The sequence below is a fragment of the Meriones unguiculatus genome (assembly GCF_030254825.1).
Source record: "Meriones unguiculatus strain TT.TT164.6M chromosome X unlocalized genomic scaffold, Bangor_MerUng_6.1 ChrX_unordered_Scaffold_30, whole genome shotgun sequence".
Taxonomy (NCBI): Eukaryota; Metazoa; Chordata; class Mammalia; order Rodentia; family Muridae; genus Meriones; species Meriones unguiculatus.
The window spans coordinates 5,273,443-5,291,326 of record NW_026843706.1 but is presented as its reverse complement, the minus strand read 5'-3'; the positions used below and the strand labels follow the sequence as shown (position 1 = coordinate 5,291,326).

General features: G+C 40.4%; 1 pseudogene; it reads left to right on the top strand.

Moving 5' to 3' along the window:
* The window catches only part of LOC110543094 (60 kDa heat shock protein, mitochondrial-like), a 111,200-nt pseudogene extending 97,112 nt beyond the window's left edge, over positions 1 to 14,088 (top strand).
* The last annotated feature ends 3,796 nt before the right edge of the window (positions 14,089 to 17,884 follow it).

Below are 17,884 nucleotides of genomic sequence, written 5' to 3'. Positions count from 1 at the left end.
ATTTAATTAGATGGTTTGTTTTCTTGGTGTTCAGCTTTTTGAAATTTTTTTTTATATATAGCCTAGACACAAGCCCTCTGTCAAAAGTATATTTGGTAAAGATTTTTTTCCTATTCTGTGGGCTGCCTTTTCACCCAAATGATGGCATATTTTGCTATATAGAAAATGTATGCTTGAAATTCTCAAACTATAAAATAATAAATGTTTTATATTCTGCTTTGGGGAAAGTTTCATTAGCTTTTAAGAAAAAAAATTTTTTTTTCTGTAGCTTTTCTGTAGAATTTTTTTAGTCTGATTGGTTCATAGCATAACTAAAATTTGATGCTTCTTTTTTTAGTTTTTCTCTGGATGGCCTATCAATTGGTGAAAGTTAGATGTTGACATGACCCTGAATTATTGTATTAAGACCTATATGCTCGAGGGGGTGGAGCCAAGATGGCGACTAGCAGACACAGTTTCTGAGTGGTGGAATACCTAAACTTCTGAGTTGGTGAATGGAAGGACCTCTAACCCAGGAAAACAACAGTGAGGCTTTCTAAACAACAGGGAACATCTCAGGAGGTGAAAACTTTGGTCTCTGGTCACCCGGGGACTTGTTTGGGGAAGAAGAGAAATTATCCTTTGATCTCGCAGCACTCCCCTCCCCCAGACGTCCCTCCTCCTCCACACAGCAGGCACAGCGGACTCATCTTTCTCAGCACAGACCTAACTGCCTGGGGTATACAGCCACTGAGGTGGAGTTCCAAGCCCTTTGGTGGCAGGCAAAGGCCAGCAGTACGTGTCCCAGAGTCCCAGATTTGCGCGGCAGCTGCACCACCCTCCCAGGGCCCGAGTATGCTAGACGCCATACTAGCTCCACAGGATCGCTATCACTGCCAGTACGGCCCGCCCAATCCCACAGTGACAGAGAATATGATATATACTCAGCAAAACCAGGCAGAAACATCATACAACCTAGACACACCAGGCGCTGGGCCTCCGAAGCTTGTAAAGCACAGTGAAGAGACCCCAGGACTTCCCAGAAAGCAGTGGGACTAGCAACCTAGTCTCCAGTTACAGCGGGACTTTCTAACCTGGCAGTGGAGCAGCACTGAGCTGGCAGGGCACAACAGCCCTCCAGTTTAAGACTAACCAGGGCCAAACCAGAGAACAGAGAGCCTGGTTACCCCAATCCCTACTGCCGTGACTACCCTGAAATCTCCAGCTGCAGCAAGACCTCAGAACCTGGCAGTGACAGCAGCACGGAGCTGGTGAAGCACATCAAAGAAGCAGGGCCAAACCAGAGAGCAGAGAGCTCGGATATCCCGATGTCTGCTAAGTGACCTGCCTGTAAGTGACTGCACCCTTTAGAATGTGCAGATCCCCAGATCGTAGGTCCTTCTAAAACAGAAGCCAGGCATTGAACCCCCTCCCACCCACATACCCACTTTGGGAAACAGAGGGGCACTAGGGACATTGAAGTTCCTGCTATGTGGGTATAATTGAGGAGTTAAGGCAGTTAATGCCAGAAATTGCGCTGCAATCATCACTAGAGCCTGCGACATATACAGTGCAGAGCCCCTCCCACACACCCAAGGGTTCAACATTAGCCATCACTCTGTCCCTCAAGACACACGTCCACGCACACTTACACACACGCACAAACTCTCTTCCATTTGCCCCATTTGTGCCTGCGTACTTTTCTCCCACAGGTACAGCTAGTCCTCAGCACACACTGAGAGTTCTCAGCTTCCTGAATAACTCTCCAGATGCCAGAGAGAGAGAGTACAAGTCTGATCTGCAGAATCCAAAAACAAACAGGGAAGGTTTCAGATAAGCCAATGGCCAGGGGTAGGCGAAAGAGCACTTCCAACATAAATCAGGACATCATAACTTCACCAGCAAACCCCAAAATTGATGGATACTCCAATTCAGCAGAAGCACAGGAAAATGATTTTAAAGCCATGCTTGCCCAATTATTTGAGGCTCATAAGGAGGAAATGAACAAATCTTTCAAAGAGTTGGACAGTCAATTGGAGGTAAAGAAAGAAGAAATAGACAAAATCCTTAAAGAAACACAGGCAAACATAGACAAACAAATAGATACACAAGTAGAGGAAAAATTAGTGACATATAAAAAGAAAATGAACAAAGAAATAGAGGCCATCGTAGAGAGACAGGAATCCAAATTCAAACACATGAAAGAAATGGTGCAAGGCATGAAAACAGAATTAGAATCAATAAAGAAAACACAAAATGAGAAAATCCTTGAGCTGGAGAACTTGGAGAAAAGATCAGGAACCACAAAAGTAAGCATCACCAACAGAATACAAGAGATGGAAGAGAAAATCACTGGAGCTGAAGACACACTTGCAGAAATGGATACTTCTCTCAAAGAAAAAGTAAAATCAGAAAAGTTCCAATCACAAAATATCCAAGGAATCAAGGATGCTATGAAAAGACAAAATCTAAGAATAATAGGAATTCATGAAAAAGAAGACTCCAGACTCCAAGGTCCAGAAAACATTTTCAAGAAAATCATAGAAGAAAATTTTCCCAACTTGAAGAAAGAGATGTCCATAAATATACAAGAGGCCTACAGAACTCCAAATAGACTAGACCAGAAAAGAAACACATCACGTCACATCATAGTCAAAACACTAAATCTACAGAACAAAGAAAAGATATTAAAAGCATCAAGGGAAAAAGGCCAAGTAACATATGAAGGTAGACCTATCAGAATCACACCGGACTTCTCATCAGAAACTATGAAAGCCAGAAGGGCCTGGGCAAGTATCATGGAGACTCTAAGAGATCACAAATGTCAACCCAGACTACTATACCCTGCAAAGCGTTCAATCAACATAGATGGAGAAAACAAAATATTCCATGACAAAACTAAATTTACACAATATCTACAAAGCAAACCATCCCTACAGAAGATACTAGAATGAAAACTCCAACCCAATGAAAACAAATTCACCCAAGAAAACAGGGCATACAGATAAGATCCCAACAAAAATGAAAAGAAAACAAGCAATGAAACAGGGTTAGATCACCAACTCCATTACAAAAGGAACTAACATGCATTGGTCACTATTATCTATCAATATCAATGGACTCAACTCACCAATAAAAAGACACAGGCTAACAGAATGGTTAAGGAAACAGGATCCAACATTCTGTTGCATCCAAGAAACACACCTATGCAACAAAGATAAACACTACCTCAGAGTAAAGGGCTGGAAAACTGTTTTTCAAGCAAATGGTTCCAGAAAACAAGCTGGAGTAGCCATCCTAATATCTAATATAATAGACTTTCAACCCAAGTTAATCAAAAAAGATAAGGAGGGCCACTATATTCTCATCAAAGGAAAAATCCACCAAGAGGACATCACAATCTTGAATATCTATGCCCCAAATACAAGAGCACTGACATTCGTAAATGAAACATTATTAAAGCGTAAATCATACATTGATCCTAATACCTTAATAGTGGGAGATTTCAACACTCCACTCTCACCAAGGGACAGATCAACTAGACAGACACCAAATAGGGAAATAAAAGCACTCACAGAATCCCTAAATCAAATGGACCTAATAGACGTCAACAGATCGTTTCACACAAACTCAAAAGAGTACACCTTCTTTTCAGCACCGCATGGAACCTTTTCCAAAATAGACCATATAGTGGGTCACAAAGCAAGCCTCAAGAGATACAAAAGGATTGAAATAATCCCTTGTATACTATCTGACCAACATGGACTAAAGCTAGACATCAACAACAACAGAAACAACAAAAAGCTGACACACACAGGGAAACTGAACAACTTACTACTCAATGACAGCTGGGTTAAGGAAGAAATAAAGAAAGAAATTAAAGACTTCCTAGAATTCAATGAAAATGAAGGCACAACATACCCAAATTTATGGGACACATTGAAAGCAGTGCTCAGAGGAAAATTTATAGCACTAAGTGCCTGCACGAAGAAATTCGTAACATCACATACAAACAACTTAATGGCCCAATTGAAAAACATAGAAAAAAAAAAAGAAGCAGATACACCCAAGAGGAGCAGACAGCTGGAAATAACCAAACTAAGGGCTGAAATCAATCAATTAGAAACAAATAAAACTATCCAACGAATCAATGAAACAAAAAGCTGGTTCTTTGAGAAAATCAACAAGATAGACAAACCTTAGCCAAACTAACTAAAAAGCAGAGAGAAACTATCCAAATCAGCGAAATCAGAAATGAAAATGGGGACATAACCATAGATACTGAGGAAATCCAAACAATTATTAGGTCATACTACAAAAGCCTATATGCCACAAAATTTGAAAATTTAAATGAAATGGATAATTTTGACAGATTCCATCTACCAAAACTAATTGAAGATCAGGTAGAAAGACTGATTAGCCTTATATCTCCCAAGGAAATTGAAGCAGTCATTAATAGTCTCCCCTCCAAAAAAAGCCCTGGGCCAGATGGCTTCAGCGCAGAATTATACAAGACCTTCAAAGAAATGCTAACTCCAATTCTCCTCAAGCTATTCCACAAAATAGAAACAGAAGGAACACTACCAAACTCATTCTATGAAGCCACAGTTTCCTTGATACCTAAACCATACAAAGATCCAACAAAAAAACAGAACTTCAGAACTGTCTCTCTTATGAACATTGACGCAAAAATAGTCAATAAAATACTTACAAACCAAATGCAAGAACATATCAAAGATATCATCCACCATGACCAAGTAGGCTTCATCCCAGGCATGCAAGGGTGGTTCAACATACAGAAATCCATCAATGTAATCCACTACATAAACAAACTGAAGGAGAAAAACCACATGATCACTTCCTTACATGCTGAAAAAGCATTTGACAAAGTCCAACACCCATTCATGTTAAAAGTCTTGGAGAGATCAGGGATACAAGGCACATACCTAAAGATAGTAAAGGCAATATACAGCAAGCCTATAGCTAACATCAGACTCAATGGAGAGAAACTTAAATCAATCCCACTGAAATTAGGGACAAGACAAGGCTGCCCATTGTCTCCATATCTCTTCAACATAGTACTTGAAGTCCTAGCCAGAGCTATAAGACAACTAAAGGAGATCCAGTGGATACAAATCGGGAAGGAAGAGGTCAAAGTGTCACTATTCGCAGATGATAGGATAGTATATATGTGCGAACCCAAAAATTCAACCAGAGAATTCCTCCAGCTGATAAACACCATCAGCAAAGTGGCAGGATACAAACTCAACTCAAAAAAATCAGAAGCCTTCCTGTATACCAAAGACAAAAAGGCTGAGAAAGAAATAAGGGAAACAACACCCTTCACAATAGCCACTAATAACATAAAGTACCTTGGTGTGACTCTAACCAAGCAAGTGAAAGACCTGTTTGAGAAAAACTTCAAGTCTCTGAAGAAAGAAATCTAAGATGATATCAGAAGATGGAAAGATCTCCAATGCTCATGGATTGGTAGGATTAACATTGTGAAAATGGCCATCCTGCCAAAAGCAATCTACAGATTCAATGCAATTCCCATCAAAATACCAACTCAATTCTTTACAGACCTTGAAAAAAAGATTCTCAGCTTCATATGGAGAAACAAAAAACACAGAATCTCCAAACACAGATGATCTACTGTTCAACAATAGATCATCTGGAGGTATCTCCATCCCTGATCTCAAGCTGTACTACAGGGCAACAGTAATAAAAACTGCATGGTATTGGCATAGAAACAGAAAAGAGGATCAATGTAACCGCATAGAATACCCAGAAATAAACCCACACACCTATGAATACTCGATATTTGACAAAGAAGCCAAATCCATTCAATGGAAAAAAGACAGCATCTTCAACAAATGGTGCTGGACCAACTGCATGTCTACATGCAGAAAAATAAAAATAGATCCATATTTATCATCCTGCACAAAACTAAAGTCCAAGTGGATCAAGGACCTCAACATAAAACCAGAGACTCTAAATCAGTTGGAAAAAAAGGGGGAACAGCCTAGAACTCATTGGCACAGGAGACAACTTCCTGAACAGAACATCAACAGCACAGGCTCTAAGAGCAACAATCAATAAATGGGACCTCATGAAACTGAAAAGCTTCTGTAAAGCAATGGACACTAGCATCAAAACAAAATGCCTGCCTATAGATTGGGAAAGAATCTTCACCAACCTTTTATCTGACAGAGGGCTAATATCCAGTATATATAAAGAACTAAAGTAGCAGAAAAGCAACAAACCAAGTAATCCAATTAAAAAATGGGGAATGGAGCTAAACAGAATTCTCAATAGAGGAACATCGAATGGCAGAGAAACACTTAAAGAATGCTCAACCTCATTAGCCATTAGGGAAATGCAAATCAAAACGACCCTGAGATTTCACCTTATACCCATCAGAATGGCCAAGATGAAAAACTCAAGTGACAACACATGCTGGAGAGGTTGTGGAGAAAAGGGAACCCTCCTCCATTGCTGGTGGGAATATAAACTGGTACAACCACTCTGGCAATCAATCTGGTGCTTTCTCGGACAACTAGGAATAGTGCTTCCCCAAGATCCAGCCATATCACTCCTAGGCATATATCCAAAAGAGGCTCAAGTACACAAAAAGGACATTTGCTCAACCATGGTTGTAGCAGCTTTATTTGTAATAGCCAGAACCTGGAAACAACCCAGATGTCCAGCAATGGAGGAATGGATACAGAAATTGTGGTATTTTTACACAATGGAATACTACTCAGCAATCAAAAAGGAGGAAATAATGAAATTTGCTGGCAAGTGGTGGGATCTAGAAAAGATCATTCTGAGTGAAATATCCCAGAAGGAGAAAGACAAACATGGTATATACTCGCTTATATAGACCTACAAAATATGATAAACATAATGAAATCTACACACCTAAAGAAGATATTCAAGAAAGTGGACACTTGTGAAGATGATCAATCCTCATTTAGAAAGACAAATGGGATGTGCATTGAACGTATGACAGGAATCTACCGCAAAAGGCATCTGAAATACTCTACCTAGGAGTGTTTCAAAGCAGACACTAAGACTCATAACCAAATCCTAGGCAGACTGCAGGGAATCATATGAAAAAAAGGGACTTAGTATGATGTGGAAAGGTTAGGAGCTCTACAAGGACCAACTAAATCCGGGCACAGAGTCTTTTCTGAGACTGACACTCAACCAAGGACCATCTATGGATATAACCTAGAACTTCTGCTCAGATGTGTCCCGTGGTAGCTCAGTAACCAAGTAGTTTTCCAAAGTAAGGGGAACAAGGACTATTTCTAACAGGATGTCAAGGGCAGGCTACTTGACTCCCCCCCCCACCCAGGGGAGGAGCAGTCCTGTTAGGCCACAGAGGAGGACTCTACAGCCAGCCCTGAAGATACCTGATAAAACAGTGTCAAATGAAAGGGGAGGAGGTCCTCCCCTATCAGTGGACTTGGAAAGGGGCAGGGAGGAGACCAGGGAGGGAGGGAGTGTGGGGTTGGGGAGGGAATGAGGGAGTGGGATACCGCTGGGACACAGAGTTAATAAAATGTAACTAAAAAGAAAAATAAAATTAAAAAAACAATAAAAAGACCTATATGCTCCTTTATGAATAATAGAGTTACTTTTATGAAATTGAATAGACCAACATTCAGTCTTTATATATTTAAAAGAATTGTTTCTTTTTTGTAAATTGTCACCTTTATTCATAAACACCTTTATTTATTACGACAGCATTTTTACTAAACTTGATTTGGATTCTGCTTTGTCAGGTAAGAATAAAGCTAGTTTTGTTTTTCCTTTGATTCTGTTTGATTAAATGTACTTTTCCATTTTTCCATTCCTGGTCTTTATCCAATTTTGTAGAAAAGGTGAGTTTCTAATACTTATGATTTTCTTTCTAATCAGACAGAATATGTCCTTGTGAGAGTTCCAAGGTTTAAATATTAGAATTTTAGGGCAACATGGATAAAGTCCCCTGTACAAGTTTAGGCAAAGGACCTTGTTAAGACAGACACACCCTCCCTGCCCTGAGAGATACCATTGTTTGGTAACCAGACCAGATGGCCAGTAGTCTCCCACCCAGATAGCCCCTATCTCTGCTTCTCAGAAAAACCATGAGATGTATTAATCACTTTCCCCTTCCCTAACTGCAGCCTAATCAGCATGTAACAGGACATTCCGGACATTGCTCACGAGTAGATATCCTCCAAATTGCTGAGCCATGGCCGTTATGAACTTGGCACCTAAAATAGACTAAGGCTTGGAAATTGCCTGCTTGAGATTTTTCCATTTAAGAACCCTGTTCTCCTAGAGCTGGGGGATACATTTCTCTCCTGGTAAGCCAGAGAGGTTTGCTGCCCAAGCTCAAGCATGTATTTTATAAACCCTTGTGTGCTTGCATCAGAGTTGATTCCTGGTGGTGTTTGGAGTCTTATGAACTGAGCACAACACTTGAATGTGTGAAAATTAACACCATTTATACTCTAAGGGTTATCTCAAACAAGATACTTATTTTGGAGGGTTTTATGTTTTTGTTTTGTTTTCTGTGTTTTCGAATACATGGTATTCTTTCTTTCTCATAAGTGTGATAGCTATTGGATTAATAATGTTTGCATGTCTTAATTAGCCTTCTGTATTTAATCTTCAAGTAAGATTTATGTTTTTCTGAGCTCTCATGATTGTGCTTTATATTCTTCCTCATTTACCTGTGTATAACATTACCATGAGCATTTTCTGTAATGTTAGTATAGTTTTCATGAATTTCTTAGTTTGTGCTTATCTTGAAAGATTAATTTTTATTTGATTTTGAGGGCCAAATATGCAGGAAATAATAAACCTTGTAGGCAGTTATAGTCTTACAACACATAGAAACACTACTTCAAGATTTCCTAAGGTTTTATAGTTTCTACCTCGAAATCCAAAGTTACCAGGGTTTCCCTTCATAATTGAGTTGGCATGTCTCTTTGACAGCTAGCAACATTTTGTTTTTTGAAATCTTGGCAGTATAAATGAGATATCATGTGGATATTTTTTTTCTGGTTATGTCTGTTTTGGATTCTAAATGGTCCCAGTACTTGATGTTCATAACTCGTTAGAATTTGAGTTTTATTTTTTTCAAGTATTTCACTTAATAGGTTTTATACAATTTCAGTATATGTGTATCTTCAATCAACTGCTTTGATCTTAAGATTGATCTCTTAGTGTTATTTCAAAGATCTTCCTTCTTATAGAGATAAGTTATTTTTGTTTTCAGACTTACTGTCAGATGAAAATTTATCAACATTATGATAAATGTTTGTAGTCTTTCTCCTTGATTTAGAATTCTGGTCATATTATCAGTTGATTTTTTACTTGAATTATTTAAGTTCTAATTCTAAAAAATATTGTTTGTAATCTGAGAAGACCTAAAACAGAAGCAGGTGCATTGTAAATTAAAGGCCAATCTGGGCTATATCACAAACACTGTGTCAAAGAGAAACAAATAACATGAAAAATGAACAAAGAAGATTTAGGTGATAAAGCAAAAAAGAAATTAACATTATCAGATATAGATGTGTTTTCTGAATACATTTTACAGCTTCTTATCTTTGCTTAATTCATCATGTTTGGAATCTGGATTTCAGGACCAGATGAGGGAGCGTCACCAACTGGGTAACAAACTTTGGAGAATAGCATGAAGTACAGATCTATATTTGCTTGTCTGTCTGTCTGTTTGTTTGTTTGTTCATTCACTCTACACTGTGATTGTAGGCTCTTCCCCTGTCTCCTCCTGTTCCCACCTTCCCTCCAATTCCCCATATTCCCCTACCTTACCTTTCAGGAAAAAGGGAGCCCTATCCCCTACCAACACACCCCAGCACATCAAGTAGCATCACAATTAAGCTCTTCCACTGAGGCCAGGCAAGGTAGCCCTACCAGGGAGAAGTGATCAAAAGTAGGCAGCAGAGTCCAAGTCAGAATCAGCCCCCATTAAACTTACTTGGGAATCTCTATGAGGATCAAGCTGACAATTAACTGCATCTGTTTATTAACTGGAGGTGTAGGTCCAGTCCATGAATGGTCCTTGGTTGGTGCTTCAGTCTTCACAGGCACACCTGTGCCCTGGTTAGTTGGCTCTGTTGATTTTCTTATGGATCTCCTGTCCCCTAAAGGTCTTTCTATCCTTGCCCCTACATTTCCACATGATTCCTGCCCTTTGTTCAATGTTTGGCTGTGAATCTCTGCATCTGGTTCAATCCACTACTGGGTGGAGCCTCTCAGAGGACAGCAATGATAGGCTCCTGTCTGCAAGCATAGCAGAGTGTCATTAGTAATATCATTGGTTGGATATTCCCTCAACCTCTGCTTTATGTTTGTCCTTGCCTATAGGCAAGATAAATTTTGAGCCAATATTTTTGTGGGTGTGTTAGTGTCCCCCTCCTTTCACTAATAGTGGTATCTAGTTAGATGGTAGCCTCTTCAATGTCCATGACCCTTGCTACTAGGAGTCTCAGCTAGAGTCACCCCCATGTCCTAAAAGGCGGCTACTCTGTCTTAGGTCTCCAACTTGTCTCAGAGATGCCCAACCCACAGTTTCTTTTCTTTCTGTAAGCCTTTTGTCCTCCAAACCCCTGTTCTCTCCAGGTCTGATCTCCACCATCATTTCTCTCAACACTCCCTCTCCTATTCGGTTCTCTCTCTTCAACAGCTTCTGCTGTCTATTCTATTTCCCCTTCTGAGTCAGATGTAAACATCCTCCCTTGGGTCTTCCTTGTTACTTATCTCTTTTGGGTCTGTGAATTGTAGTAGGTTATCCTGTGCTATATGGCTAAAATCTGTTTATAAGAGAGTATACATACCATTTGTATCTTTCTAGGTCTGGTTTATTTCATTCAGTATGATCTTTTCTAGGTTCAATCCATTTCCCTGCAAATTGCATGATGTCCTTGTTTTTGATAGCTGAGTAGTGTATTCCATTGTGTAAATGTGTCACAGTTTCTTTATCCATTCTTGGGTTGAAGGAGACTTGAGTTATTTCCAGTTTCTGACTTTTATGACTAAGTCTTGGAAGAATCAGGGATACAAGACACATACTTAAATACAATAAAAGCAATATACAGTAACAACAAACTAAAGAAAGAGAAACTTTAAGTAATCCCACTGAAATCAAGAACAAGACAAGGCTGCCCACTCTCTCCATATCTCTACAATATAATACTTGAAGTCCTAACCAGAGTAATAAGACAACTATGAAGATCAAGTGGATACAAATTGGAAAGGAAGAAGTTAAAGAATCACTATTCACAAATGATATCATAGTATACTTAAGTGAATCTAAAAATCTTATCAGAGAACTCCTATAGCTGATAAATACTTTTAACAGAGTGGCTGGATACAAAATTAACTCAAAAAATCAGTAGCCCTCCTGTATACAAATGACAAACTGGCTGACAAAGAAATTAAGGAAACAACACCCTTCACAATATAAAGTAATATAATGAGTAATATAAAGTATCTTGGCATAACTCTAACAAAGCAAGTCAAAGAACTGTAAGAAAAGAACTTCAAGTCACTGAAGAAAGAAATTGAAGAAGATATCAGTTCTATTTTTATTTTGCAGAGACAAGCATTTTTATACAGCCTTTGGACCAATGTAGAGGTGACATGAGCTCTGGGTTAGCTAATCATCCCACGGTTACTAAGAGGAGGTACCAGTACTGACAGCCCCAGAGGGAACTTCTCTGTAGACATGGAAAACAGCCTCTGTCTTGTTCCATGCCAAATCTGTGGCCCTACCAGTTTGTATGGATCCTCCTTTAGTGTCACGTAGTTTGCAAACAGACATGGGCATTTGTACTAAGGAGTGGTATAGGAGCCTCCCTCACAGTTCACTAGGCCCCACAAGGGGACAAGAGCACCTATCCAAACCTAAAATGAAAGTCAGTGACTTGTGAAGTAAAGGCCAACCAGGATTATATAACAAACACTGAATCAAATAGAAACAAATGACCTTCCTCTCTCACAGCCCATGGCCAACGCCTCTGAGCCTGTACACCCACCACCCACCCATGGCCATCAGAAATACTTCAACTACCAGAATCTTTAGCCACAAAAGACATTCTTCATCTCATTCAGGCCCATGCCTGAGGTATAAACTTTGGTGTGAATGCCCAAGCCTTAATCTATCAAGATGTAGATGAAGATCTTTTTGCTAATGCTAAAGCTGTTACAATGGAGTCAAAGAGAATAACACTGGTAACAAAACAAATTGGGGGAGTACAGAATTAACAAAAGATAGGGTGACTGTTGCAAAATCAATTGATTTCAGGGCAAATATGAAAATCTGAGAGCTAATTGTGTTAAGGATGTTGCCAGTAACACAAATGAAGAGGCTAGCAGTGGCACTCCCACTGCTCCTATTCTGGCATGTTCTATTTCCAAGTAGGACTTTTACTAGATCAGCAAAGGTGCTAGCCTGGTGGGAGTTAGGGAGGTGTGATGTTACCTATTGATGTTGAATGTTGTTACTGTAATTGCTGAACTTATAAACAGTCTAAACCTGTGACAAACCCTGAAAAATTGCTTAGATTTCTGCACTTTCTACAAATGTAGACAAAGACATTATATTTCTGATGTATTAAAAATGACTGGAAGAAAGTCTCTCATTACAATGAGGTATTGAAAAACACTGAATTATAAATTATTGAAGGAATGAAATTTGATGCAGGATATATCTCCCCATATTTGACTAGCACATCAAAGTGTCAAAAAGGTGAGGCTTACATTCTGTGGAGTTAAAAGAAAATTTCTAGTTTTGAGTCTATTGTATCTACTTTTGAAATTGCCAGTGCTCACTGGAAACCCTTGGATATAATCTCTGAATCTGCTGATGGAGAAGCTCTAAATTCAGTATTACTGAATGGGCTAAAAGTTGATCTTTAGGTTGTAGCAACCAAAACTCCAAGGTTTTGAAACAATGAGAAGAATCAGCATAAAGATGTGGCTATTGCTTTGTATGGTACCATATTTAAAGAGTGATGTGATCTAAATTTTGAAAATGTTTAAGCTAATGACTTAGCAAAGTTAGGAGATGTCATTGACATCACCAAAGACAATGCCATATTTTGGAAGGAAATTGAAATTAAAAAGATATGTTCAAGAAATCACTGAGAAGATACACATGACAACTAGTGAAAATGGAAAGGAAAAGCAGAATGAGAAGCTGGTTAAACCTTCTGATGAGACCTGATAAGCGAAGGTCAGATGGAAGGGGAGGAGGACCTCCTCTATTACTGGACTTAGAGAGGGGCATGGGATGAGATGAAGGAAGGTGGTTGGAATTGGGAGAGAATGAGGGAGGGGCCTACAGGTGGGATACAAAGTGAATAAACTGTAATTAATATAAAAAATTTAAATAAAAAAACAGACGAAGTAGCTATTGTTAAGTTGGGAAACACAGGTGATGTTGAAATGAAAGAGAAAATGAAGTTACAAATGTCCTTAATTCTACAAGAGCAGCTGTTTAAGAAGGCATTGTTGGGGGGGGGGGGGGAATCCAAGATGGCGGTAACCAACATGAACCCTATCTGAGAGGCAGAGGTTCTGCAACTCTGAAATTGGTGAGTGGAGGGGCAGCTGAAGCCAGAAAATTGAAATTAAAGCTTCATGAACGAGAGGGGACATCACATAAGCTGAGAACATTTAGATTCAGGTCACCCACAGACTTCTCTGGGGACACAAAATGGAAAACCTTTGGTCCCCCTTCACTTCCCCATTTAGGACCCCGCTTGTCCACAACAGAGCCAGCTCACTGTGCCTGAGACTCTTAGCATAGAACCCACTGCCTGGGGACTGAGACAGCAGAAGAGGGACTCCTAGCTCCGAAGCAGCAGCTGCCAGCTATAAGAGCCTTCAGGGTCCTCATTCCACGATACCAGCCTTTTGGGTCCCAGGTTCACGTTACCAGCCTTCCGAATCCAGGGTCTTCGCTACCAGCCTTCCAAGTCCCGGATCCATGGAACCAGCCTTCTTGTTTCTGGATCTGCGCTACCAGCTTTCTGGAGCCCAGATTCACAGTACCAGCCTTCTCAGTCTCTGTTCTACTAGCAGATGTATGGACCTTGGAGGGACTCCCAGCCAGTAACTGTTTGGGCAGCCCAATCCCTCAGTAGTGGGCACCCAGTGGTACAACCACCGAAGTCAGCCAGACTCTCCAAAACACCCTGGTATACAAGGCCCGCCGGGACACCTAGGTCCGTGGACCACTGTTGTGGCTCCCTAGGACTTCCCAGCAGGCAATTGTGCCAACCTCCCAATTCCACTGCTGCAGCTGGACTCCCAAGTTTGGCCGCTGCAGCACCAGTGATCTGACAGAAAAACTTCAAGTGTCAACACGGGTGGGAGGAGCTGCTGGGGAATCTTCACTAGCTTGGTCAGTAGTATGACTATTATTTTGGTTTCTGGCTTCTGATTGCTCTTGATACTCTTTTAAAGTCTCTTTATAAAAGACTGAGAAAACACAAGGGTTGTTTTGTTGATCTTGGCCAAATATTCGAGGACTTTCATTTTCCTTGTTTCAGCATGGGCTAGGGGAACCCACAGGAACTCATAGTGTGGAGGATTACTTTTGGCCACTTCCTGGTACCCCAGGTACTTCAGTTTCACCAAATACTGGATCAGGAGCTTTCGAGGCTCACCAAGGATGGGGTGCTTCTTCCCTGGATAGACTTGTTTGTTCTTCAAGAATTCCCACAAGGCTTCTTCAGTGACAAAATTGCCCCTAACAAAGATGATGCCCAGGGTACTCATCAGGAAACCAGTCTTGGGTAAGCCTTTGCCAGCATGAATCCTCCCATTGTTTGGGAGCTTCAGCTTATGGATGCGGTCATATGAGGGTTTACTGTAGTTGACTTCTCTCATTTCCACTGCAATGGTATCTTCCAGCTTTTGGAGGCTTTCCTGAAGATCTCAGGAAAGTTGTTTTCCAACTGCTTGGTGATAACCCTCAGCATTTCTTCCTTGGTAGTAAGCTGCTTCAAATTGTAGTTGTGGAGCAGGTACTGTAAGAGCTCCACCACATTTCTTTTCATCAGTACTTGGTACAGAATGGTAGGGGAGTGTATAGGTTGGCTTCTGGAGGGCATTCCTTTTGCTTGCTTTGCTCACTTTCCTCACAGGAACTTTCATCTGAATCAGAGGAAGAAAGAGTGTAATTCTGGCAATGCTGTTTCTTTCTGTGGCACCTTGGGAGTGCAGGAAGTCTCAGACCCAGGCAGGATCTGTGAGGCAACAGAAGACGCTTCTACTGACTCTGGTATTTTTCTACTGTTTCCTGAGCAACTCCACAAGTCTGAGGCTCACCTCAGGTCTGGTGGTTTTTCTCCTAGGCATGGAACTAACTTTTCTGACCTCGAGGCATGATGATTCTGGCTAAGGTCAAGAAGAGAAAGTGAAAAATTGCATAGTCCTATTGCCCCCAAGGAAATAGAAGCAGTCATCAACAGTCTCCTTTCCAAAAAAAAAGTCCTGGGCCAGATGGATTCAGTGCAGAATTCTACCAGACCTTCAAAGATGTGCTAACTCCAATTATCTCCAAACGATTCCACAAAATAGAAACAGAAGGAACATTACCAAATTCATTCTATGAAGCCACAGTCACCTTAATATCTAAACCACAAAAGGACCCAACAAAAAAGAGAACTTCAGACCTATCTCTCTAATGAACATTGATTAAAAAAAATACTCAATAAAATACTTGCAAACCGTATCCAAGAACACATCAAAGATATCATCCACCATGACCAAGGAGGCTTCATCCCAGGCATGCAAGGGTGGTTCAACATACAGAAATCCATCAAAGTAATCCACCACATAAACAAACTGAAGGAGAAAAACTACATGATCATCTCCTTAGATGCCGAAAAAGCATTTGTCCAACACCCATTCATGTTTAAAGTCTTGGAGAGACCAGGGATACAAGGCAAATATCTAAACATAGTAAAGGCAATATACAGAAAACCTATAGCCAACATCAAACTCAATGGAGAGAAACTTAAATCAATCCCACTGAAATCAGGGACAAGAAAAGGCTGCCTACTCTCTCCATTCCTCTTCAACATAGTACTTGAAGTACTAGCCAGAGCAATAAGACAACTAAAGGAGATCAAGTGGATACAAATTGGGAAGGAAGAGGTCAAAGTGTCACTATTCGCAGATAATAGTACATATGAGTGAACCCAAAAATTCAACCAGAGAACTCCTCCAGCTGATAAACACCATCAGCAAAGTGGCAGGATACAAACTCAACTCAAAAAAAATCAGAAGCCCTCCTCTCCTGTATATCAAAAACAAAAGGGCCGAGAAAGAAATAAGGGAATCAACACCCTTCACAATAGCCACTAACCACAAAAAGTACCTTGGGGTGACACTAACCAAGCAAGTGAAAGACCTCTTTGAGAAAAACTTCAAGTCTCTGAAGAAAGAAATTGAAGAAGATATCAGAAGATGGAAAGATCTCCCATGTTCATGAATTGGTAGGATTAACATTGTGAAAATGGCCATCCTGCCAAAAGCAATCTACAGATTCAATGCAATTCCCATCAAAATACCAACTCAATTCTTTACAGACATTGAAAAAAAGATTCTCAGCTTCATATGGAGAAACAAAAAACCCAGAATCGCCAAAACAATCCTGTATAACAACATGTCATCTGGAGGTATCTCCATCCCTGATCTCAAGCTATACTACAGAGCAATAGTAATAAAAACTGTATGGTATTGGCATAGAAACAGAAAAGAGGATCAATGGAATCAAATAGAAGATCCAGAAATAAATCCACACACCTCTGAATACTTGATTTTTGACAAAGCAGCCAAATCCATTCAATGGAAAAAAGACAGCATCTTCAACAAATGGTGCTGGTCCAACTGGATGTCTCCATGCGGGAAAATGAAAATAGATCCATATTCATCACCCTGCACAAAACTAAAGTCCAAGTGGATCAAAGACCTCAACATTAAACCAGATACTCTAAATCAGTTAGAAAAAAAAGTGGGGAACAGCCTAGAACTCATTGGCACAGGAGACAACTTCCTGAACAGAACAGCAACAGCACAGGCTCTAAGAGCAACAATCAATAAATGGGACCACATGAAGCTGAAAAGCTTCTGTAAAGCAAAGGACACCATCATCAAAACAAAATGACTGCCTACAGATTGGGAAAGAATCTTCACCAACCCTTTATCTGACAGAAGGCTAATATCCAGTATATATAAAGAACTAAAGAAGCTGACATAATCTGATTCGCCTGCTCTTTGATCACCTCCCTCTGGGGGGGAGCAGCCTTACCAGGCCACAGTAGAGGACAATACAGCCACTTTTGATGTGAACTGACAGATTAAGATCAGAAAGGAGAGGAGAACCTCCCCTATTAGTGGACTTGGGGAGTGGCATGCAAGCAGAGGGAGGAGGGAGGGTGGGATTGGGAGGGGAGGGAGGGGCTTATGGGGGGATGCAGAATGAATGAAGTGTAATTGATGAAAAATTTAAGAAAAAAGGGAAAAAATAATTTAAGAACCTTAAATGACTTTCAAAATTGGAGGAAAACATGGAGTTAGTCAATTGGCATGGAGCACGTCTCGCCCCTGGGGGCAATGGTCTCCTGAACCTACTCAGACCTCGGACACCACCACTGCTAGTTCTAGAACTGACGCAGGATGTTCCAACGAGGGGTTAAGGCTTCTCATAATATTTCCTATAAGCCCACACCTGTTTGTCTATATCCCCCATTTTTATTCATTATTAGCCAAGTAATTGTGGTAATGATACTTGCTTTTTTGCCCAATGCTGGAATGCTAGTAAATTTAGGTATGCCCTGGTTACTCGCATGCCTCACTGGGTGCC